At 51.5% G+C, this 7,500-nt stretch overlaps 3 non-coding genes across 3 annotated transcripts in view; all 3 read left to right on the plus strand.

Moving 5' to 3' along the window:
* Nucleotides 1–4,898: 4,898 nt before the first annotated feature.
* LOC126329013 (small subunit ribosomal RNA) lies at nucleotides 4,899–6,791 on the plus strand. Its single transcript, XR_007562115.1, has one exon. It is a non-coding gene; the product is annotated as a small subunit ribosomal RNA (ribosomal RNA).
* A 362-nt stretch (nucleotides 6,792–7,153) lies between these two features.
* LOC126329018 (5.8S ribosomal RNA) lies at nucleotides 7,154–7,308 on the plus strand. The gene has a single exon (XR_007562120.1). It is a non-coding gene; the product is annotated as a 5.8S ribosomal RNA (ribosomal RNA).
* A 188-nt stretch (nucleotides 7,309–7,496) lies between these two features.
* LOC126329022 (large subunit ribosomal RNA) overlaps nucleotides 7,497–7,500 on the plus strand; it is a 4,222-nt gene continuing 4,218 nt past the window's right edge. The window contains exon 1 of the ribosomal RNA XR_007562124.1: nucleotides 7,497–7,500. This exon is cut by the window's right edge and continues 4,218 nt beyond it. This is a non-coding gene — a ribosomal RNA (large subunit ribosomal RNA).

Genomic DNA, 7,500 nt, shown 5'->3' on the forward strand with positions numbered 1-7,500 from the left:
CGGCGGACTTTTCTCGCAGTCGTAAGTTGCAATCCACCCCTATATCTTGCGCCTCATGAAGAGTTATATCAAGTATGCCAAATTCCCGCTGTCCCTATACATGCAGTAAGTTCGTCGTGGGCGCTGGCCGGCAGGCCGCGAGACGTGACGCCCGGCGGCAAAGAGTGCTCCTCTGAGGATATAGATGTTCCGTTCCGCCGCACAATGGTGACGGTGACCGCTGCCTGCGGTGGCAACGCTGGGCACAGTCGATACTCGCCGTGTGGTGGAAGGTAAACATTATGCGGTACATCAGTACTTTCCTAATAGTTCGGTCGTCTCACGGCACTGCTTAGTAAATGATGCAAGGCCAAATATAGATGATTTATGCGAATGTCCCTATACGTGCTGTAAGACTGGGCACACAACGTGAATCGCACGTCAGCCAGACACTCGAACATGCACCACTCTCGGCCTGCAACGGAGACACACAATACGTAAACATCTGGAATGCGACAATGTCGAGTGCATCCTCTCTGCCACATTGCACCGTCGACACTATGATAACCAGAGCAGTAGGTCCACCTATAAAAGCACAATACCCCACTCCTCCGACAACTACCATTGCTCAGATAAATCAACACCACCAACACACATCCTACACAGAGGGGCACCAAATATCATCCCCCGCCCTCGTGTTATACCACATGAAAAATTGCAGAAGTGAGAGACACACATCCGCCAGCCTCTTGCTACAAGCATCGAACCGACGTGACGTATCTGACGGTGACTCAGGCATCCGTGTACTGCCACCACTATCCACCCCCCCCCCCCCCTCTCTCTCTGCCCCCTTCCCACACAATACCAAATTTAACCAACTTTATCGCTTAACCTAACTGTGGCTGTACCAGTTTATCGCTTAACCTAACTGTGGCTGTACCAGTTTATCGCTTAACCTAACTGTGGCTGTACCAGTTTATCGCTTAACCTAACTGTGGCTGTACCAGTTTATCGCTTAACCTAACTGTGGCTGTACCAGTTTATCGCTTAACCTAACTGTGGCTGTACCAGTTTATCGCTTAACCTAACTGTGGCTGTACCAGTTTATCGCTTAACCTAACTGTGGCTGTACCAGTTTATCGCTTAACCTAACTGTGGCTGTACCAGTTTATCGCTTAACCTAACTGTGGCTGTACCAGTTTATCGCTTAACCTAACTGTGGCTGTACCAGTTTATCGCTTAACCTAACTGTGGCTGTACCAGTTTATCGCTTAACCTAACTGTGGCTGTACCAGATTATCGCTTAACCTAACTGTGGCTGTACCAGATTATCGCTTAACCTAACTGTGGCTGTACCAGATTATCGCTTAACCTAACTGTGGCTGTACCAGATTATCGCTTAACCTAACTGTGGCTGTACCAGATTATCGCTTAACCTAACTGTGGCTGTACCAGATTATCGCTTAACCTAACTCAATTTGTCCCTTAACCTAACTCAATTTGTCCCTTAACCTAACTCAAGTTGTCCCTTAACCTAACTCAATTTGTCCCTTAACCTAACTCAATTTGTCCCTTAACCTAACTCAATTTGTCCCTTAACCTAACTCAAGTTGTCCCTTAACCTAACTCAAGTTGTCCCTTAACCTAACTCAATTTGTCCCTTAACCTAACTCAAGTTGTCCCTTAACCTAACTCAATTTGTCCCTTAACCTAACTCAATTTGTCCCTTAACCTAACTCAATTTGTCCCTTAACCTAACTCAATTTGTCCCTTAACCTAACTCAAGTTGTCCCTTAACCTAACTCAAGTTGTCCCTTAACCTAACTCAAGTTGTCCCTTAACCTAACTCAAGTTGTCCCTTAACCTAACTCAAGTTGTCCCTTAACCTAACTCAAGTTGTCCCTTAACCTAACTCAAGTTGTCCCTTAACCTAACTCAATTTGTCCCTTAACCTAACTCAAGTTGTCCCTTAACCTAACTCAATTTGTCCCTTAACCTAACTCAATTTGTCCCTTAACCTAACTCAATTTGTCCCTTAACCTAACTCAATTTGTCCCTTAACCTAACTCAATTTGTCCCTTAACCTAACTCAAGTTGTCCCTTAACCTAACTCAAGTTGTCCCTTAACCTAACTCAAGTTGTCCCTTAACCTAACTCAAGTTGTCCCTTAACCTAACTCAAGTTGTCCCTTAACCTAACTCAATTTGTCCCTTAACCTAACTCAATTTGTCCCTTAACCTAACTCAATTTGTCCCTTAACCTAACTCAATTTGTCCCTTAACCTAACTCAATTTGTCCCTTAACCTAACTCAATTTGTCCCTTAACCTAACTCAAGTTGTCCCTTAACCTAACTCAAGTTGTCCCTTAACCTAACTCAAGTTGTCCCTTAACCTAACTCAAGTTGTCCCTTAACCTAACTCAAGTTGTCCCTTAACCTAACTCAAGTTGTCCCTTAACCTAACTCAATTTGTCCCTTAACCTAACTCAAGTTGTCCCTTAACCTAACTCAAGTTGTCCCTTAACCTAACTCAATTTGTCCCTTAACCTAACTCAATTTGTCCCTTAACCTAACTCAATTTGTCCATTAACCTAACTCAATTTGTCCCTTAACCTAACTCAATTTGTCCCTTAACCTAACTCAAGTTGTCCCTTAACCTAACTCAAGTTGTCCCTTAACCTAACTCAAGTTGTCCCTTAACCTAACTCAAGTTGTCCCTTAACCTAACCCACGTTGTCCCTTAACCTAACCCACGTTGTCCCTTAACCTAACCCACGTTGTCCCTTAACCTAACCCACGTTGTCCCTTAACCTAACCCACGTTGTCCCTTAACCTAACCCACGTTGTCCCTTAACCTAACCCACGTTGTCCCTTAACCTAACCCACGTTGTCCCTTAACCTAACCCACGTTGTCCCTTAACCTAACCCACGTTGTCCCTTAACCTAACCCACGTTGTCCCTTAACCTAACCCACGTTGTCCCTTAACCTAACCCACGTTGTCCCTTAACCTAACCCACGTTGTCCCTTAACCTAACCCACGTTGTCCCTTAACCTAACCCACGTTGTCCCTTAACCTAACCCACGTTGTCCCTTTGCCTAACATAGTTCACTGCTCGGAATCTCTGGTGTCGTTGTTATCCTCATGTAGATGTCTTGCGAGTGTTGCTTACTTTCCACATATTCCTGCTATCCACTGTCAATTGTACTGCAATAGGACTATATCGCCGACCCCCCCCCTCCCCCCCCTCTGTCCCCCTCTGTCCCCCTCTTTGTGTCTCTGTCCTCTCAAGCTGGTCGGTCTGGCGTTTGAGTGTTAAATGAGCCTCGCAGCTGTTCAGTTGCATTCAGATGTCGACGCCCTCAGTGTACGTCGTGGTATGGTCTGTGTCCATTGTCCGCTGATGTCGTACGCGTAACCCACACGCTGTACCGATCATCGGTCGTTACGTACAGAGTGAAGTAGTGTGATACGTGTGACCGTACGCTGGCTGTGCCCAACGGTGTCGAATCTCAATTTCCATATGTTGTGCTTGATGCTACTTGTCTCGTCTCCCAATAACAGCTAGGTTGCACTGTGGTACGCCGTAGAGGCGTGTGGGAGGAACGTACGAACGCATTGTATGTCACCCTGGGTCGCTGGGGGTGGTGGTGCGGTGAGTCAGGTCAGGTCAGGTCAGCGTGTGCCGTCTGATGTAGTGACGCGTGTATTCCGACTTTGTCGTATTGCCTCACACAAAGTGCTACCCTGGTGGACCGCGTTCCATATCTGGGACATGCCGCAGATGCCGGTTGACAGTGGATCGCGGAAGGTACATCGCATACGTGCGCGGGCCACCTTCCACGTGTTCTCTTCTGCACATGTCGCAGTGTGTATGTGGTCTGATGTAGCGTGTCGTGACACATGACATCCTGGCATGCAAGAATTGTTGAATTCGCAAATGTAGGTGGACATCTACGTTTACTGCCCAAGATACGCAAATGAACTGGAAATCCGTTGTTGAGCGGTTGTTCACGCTGGAGGTGAATCTGTGATGGCGACGATCGGTACAGCTATTAACCGGTTGTTTCAGCGGTACCCGCCACATCCACACGCGTGACTAGGCCCATGTGGGTATGAAGCGATACGCGGCGGTGGCTTGGTGGGACTGTTCCCGGCCGGTGAAGGGGGGCCGCCCGGCGTGTTGGCCGCGCGCTGCGTGGGCGCACGCGCAACAGGCGGCTGGTGGGGGGCGCCGAGTGGCAGGAGCGCCAGCCGACGGGCCCGGCAGGCGGCGCAGCTACGCTGCGGCGCACCCTGCACGCGGCGCCTGGCGGCCAAAGTTGGTTCAGCCGAGCCCGGTGCGAAGCGCGGTGGACATCTGCAGTGTGCTGGTCTGATTGAGGACTGTGTGCGTTGAGGATGCGCCGCCGCCTGGCACTCGGCGCCGCGACGCCGTCTGCTGCTCGGTCGCCCCAGCGGTTCTCGCAGGTGGTTTGTATCGCAGTTGTGCGGACGTGTTGGCGCGTGCGCTGTGCTGGGAGAGTTCGCTTCTGCACCCAAGTGGGGCTTTGCCCTTGTGTGGCGCTGGCGTTGGAGCTGCCGGTCACCATAGGTGGCGCGTGTTGTCTCCCGCCGGCAATGCCACGACAGCACGCTCCCGGGCCTCTGTCGGCAGCGGCAAGCTCAGTTGGGAGCAAGGGTGTTCGCACTAAAACCGTCTACTCGCCTAACTCCGGGCGATTGCGCCTCTCTCGAAACCGACCAAGTACCTAGGACGGCGCTGCGCGCCGCCGGGACCTGAGAGGGTTTCGAGGTGTATCGTGCAGGGGAGCTCGGCCTCCTCCTGTTTGCAGAATAATTGAGCGGACGCTTGCGTGTTCGCGCGGGCCCCCGGGACACACTCCCGGGCGGCCGGCTGTTCAGCTCTAGTTGACGCAGCTCCCTGGTTGATCCTGCCAGTAGTCATATGCTTGTCTCAAAGATTAAGCCATGCATGTCTCAGTACAAGCCGCATTAAGGTGAAACCGCGAATGGCTCATTAAATCAGTTATGGTTCCTTAGATCGTACCCACGTTACTTGGATAACTGTGGTAATTCTAGAGCTAATACATGCAAACAGAGTCCCGACCAGAGATGGAAGGGACGCTTTTATTAGATCAAAACCAATCGGATTGGCTTGTCTGGTCCGTTTGCCTTGGTGACTCTGAATAACTTTGGGCTGATCGCACGGTCCTCGTACCGGCGACGCATCTTTCAAATGTCTGCCTTATCAACTGTCGATGGTAGGTTCTGCGCCTACCATGGTTGTAACGGGTAACGGGGAATCAGGGTTCGATTCCGGAGAGGGAGCCTGAGAAACGGCTACCACATCCAAGGAAGGCAGCAGGCGCGCAAATTACCCACTCCCGGCACGGGGAGGTAGTGACGAAAAATAACGATACGGGACTCATCCGAGGCCCCGTAATCGGAATGAGTACACTTTAAATCCTTTAACGAGTATCTATTGGAGGGCAAGTCTGGTGCCAGCAGCCGCGGTAATTCCAGCTCCAATAGCGTATATTAAAGTTGTTGCGGTTAAAAAGCTCGTAGTTGGATTTGTGTCCCACGCTGTTGGTTCACCGCCCGTCGGTGTTTAACTGGCATGTATCGTGGGACGTCCTGCCGGTGGGGCGAGCCGAAGGGGTGCTTTCGCGTCCCGAGGCGGACCCCGTTTAAATCCTACCAGGGTGCTCTTTGTTGAGTGTCTCGGTGGGCCGGCACGTTTACTTTGAACAAATTAGAGTGCTTAAAGCAGGCAAGCCCGCCTGAATACTGTGTGCATGGAATAATGGAATAGGACCTCGGTTCTATTTTGTTGGTTTTCGGAACCCGAGGTAATGATTAATAGGGACAGGCGGGGGCATTCGTATTGCGACGTTAGAGGTGAAATTCTTGGATCGTCGCAAGACGAACAGAAGCGAAAGCATTTGCCAAGTATGTTTTCATTAATCAAGAACGAAAGTTAGAGGTTCGAAGGCGATCAGATACCGCCCTAGTTCTAACCATAAACGATGCCAGCCAGCGATCCGCCGCAGTTCCTCCGATGACTCGGCGGGCAGCCTCCGGGAAACCAAAGCTTTTGGGTTCCGGGGGAAGTATGGTTGCAAAGCTGAAACTTAAAGGAATTGACGGAAGGGCACCACCAGGAGTGGAGCCTGCGGCTTAATTTGACTCAACACGGGAAACCTCACCAGGCCCGGACACCGGAAGGATTGACAGATTGATAGCTCTTTCTTGATTCGGTGGGTGGTGGTGCATGGCCGTTCTTAGTTGGTGGAGCGATTTGTCTGGTTAATTCCGATAACGAACGAGACTCTAGCCTGCTAACTAGTCGCGTGACATCCTTCGTGCTGTCAGCGATTACTTTTCTTCTTAGAGGGACAGGCGGCTTCTAGCCGCACGAGATTGAGCAATAACAGGTCTGTGATGCCCTTAGATGTTCTGGGCCGCACGCGCGCTACACTGAAGGAATCAGCGTGTCTTCCTAGGCCGAAAGGTCGGGGTAACCCGCTGAACCTCCTTCGTGCTAGGGATTGGGGCTTGCAATTGTTCCCCATGAACGAGGAATTCCCAGTAAGCGCGAGTCATAAGCTCGCGTTGATTACGTCCCTGCCCTTTGTACACACCGCCCGTCGCTACTACCGATTGAATGATTTAGTGAGGTCTTCGGACTGGTACGCGGCATCGACTCTGTCGTTGCCGATGCTACCGGAAAGATGACCAAACTTGATCATTTAGAGGAAGTAAAAGTCGTAACAAGGTTTCCGTAGGTGAACCTGCGGAAGGATCATTACCGACTAGACTGCATGTCTTTCGATGTGCGTGTCGTGTCGCGCAACACGCTACCTGTACGGCAGTGGCCGTGCGCCGCGTGCGGAACCACGCGTGCCTCTCAAAACTAGCGGAAGTGTTGTTGTTGTGTGGTACGAGCGCTGAAGCTCTGGAGCGGCTGGCCTGCGGTACCTGGCGCCTGGCGCCGGTTTTGAATGACGTTCGCCCGAGTGCCTGTCCGCTCCGGTGTGGAGCCGTACGACGCCCATCGGCTGTGAGGCCGTTGGACACAAAAAAAATAGTGGAACAGGGGCCGTCAGACGCCTCAGTCCCGCAAATGCTACTGTCTTGAAAGAGACAGTGGGAGACTGAAAAGGAAAAGATCACCCAGGACGGTGGATCACTCGGCTCGTGGGTCGATGAAGAACGCAGCAAATTGCGCGTCGACATGTGAACTGCAGGACACATGAACATCGACGTTTCGAACGCACATTGCGGTCCATGGATTCCGTTCCCGGGCCACGTCTGGCTGAGGGTCGGCTACGTATACTGAAGCGCGCGGCGTTTGTCCCGCTTCGGAGACGTGGGAGTGTCGTGGTCGCCTGTGTGGCCGGCCGCGTCTCCTTAAACGTGCGATGCGCGCCCGTCGCCTGGCGGTTCGCATACCGGTACTTTCTCGGTAGCGTGCACAGCCGGCTGGCGGTGTGGCGTGCGACACCTCGTACAACGAC

This window comes from Schistocerca gregaria, unplaced genomic scaffold, assembly GCF_023897955.1.
Source record: "Schistocerca gregaria isolate iqSchGreg1 unplaced genomic scaffold, iqSchGreg1.2 ptg001154l, whole genome shotgun sequence".
Taxonomy (NCBI): Eukaryota; Metazoa; Arthropoda; class Insecta; order Orthoptera; family Acrididae; genus Schistocerca; species Schistocerca gregaria.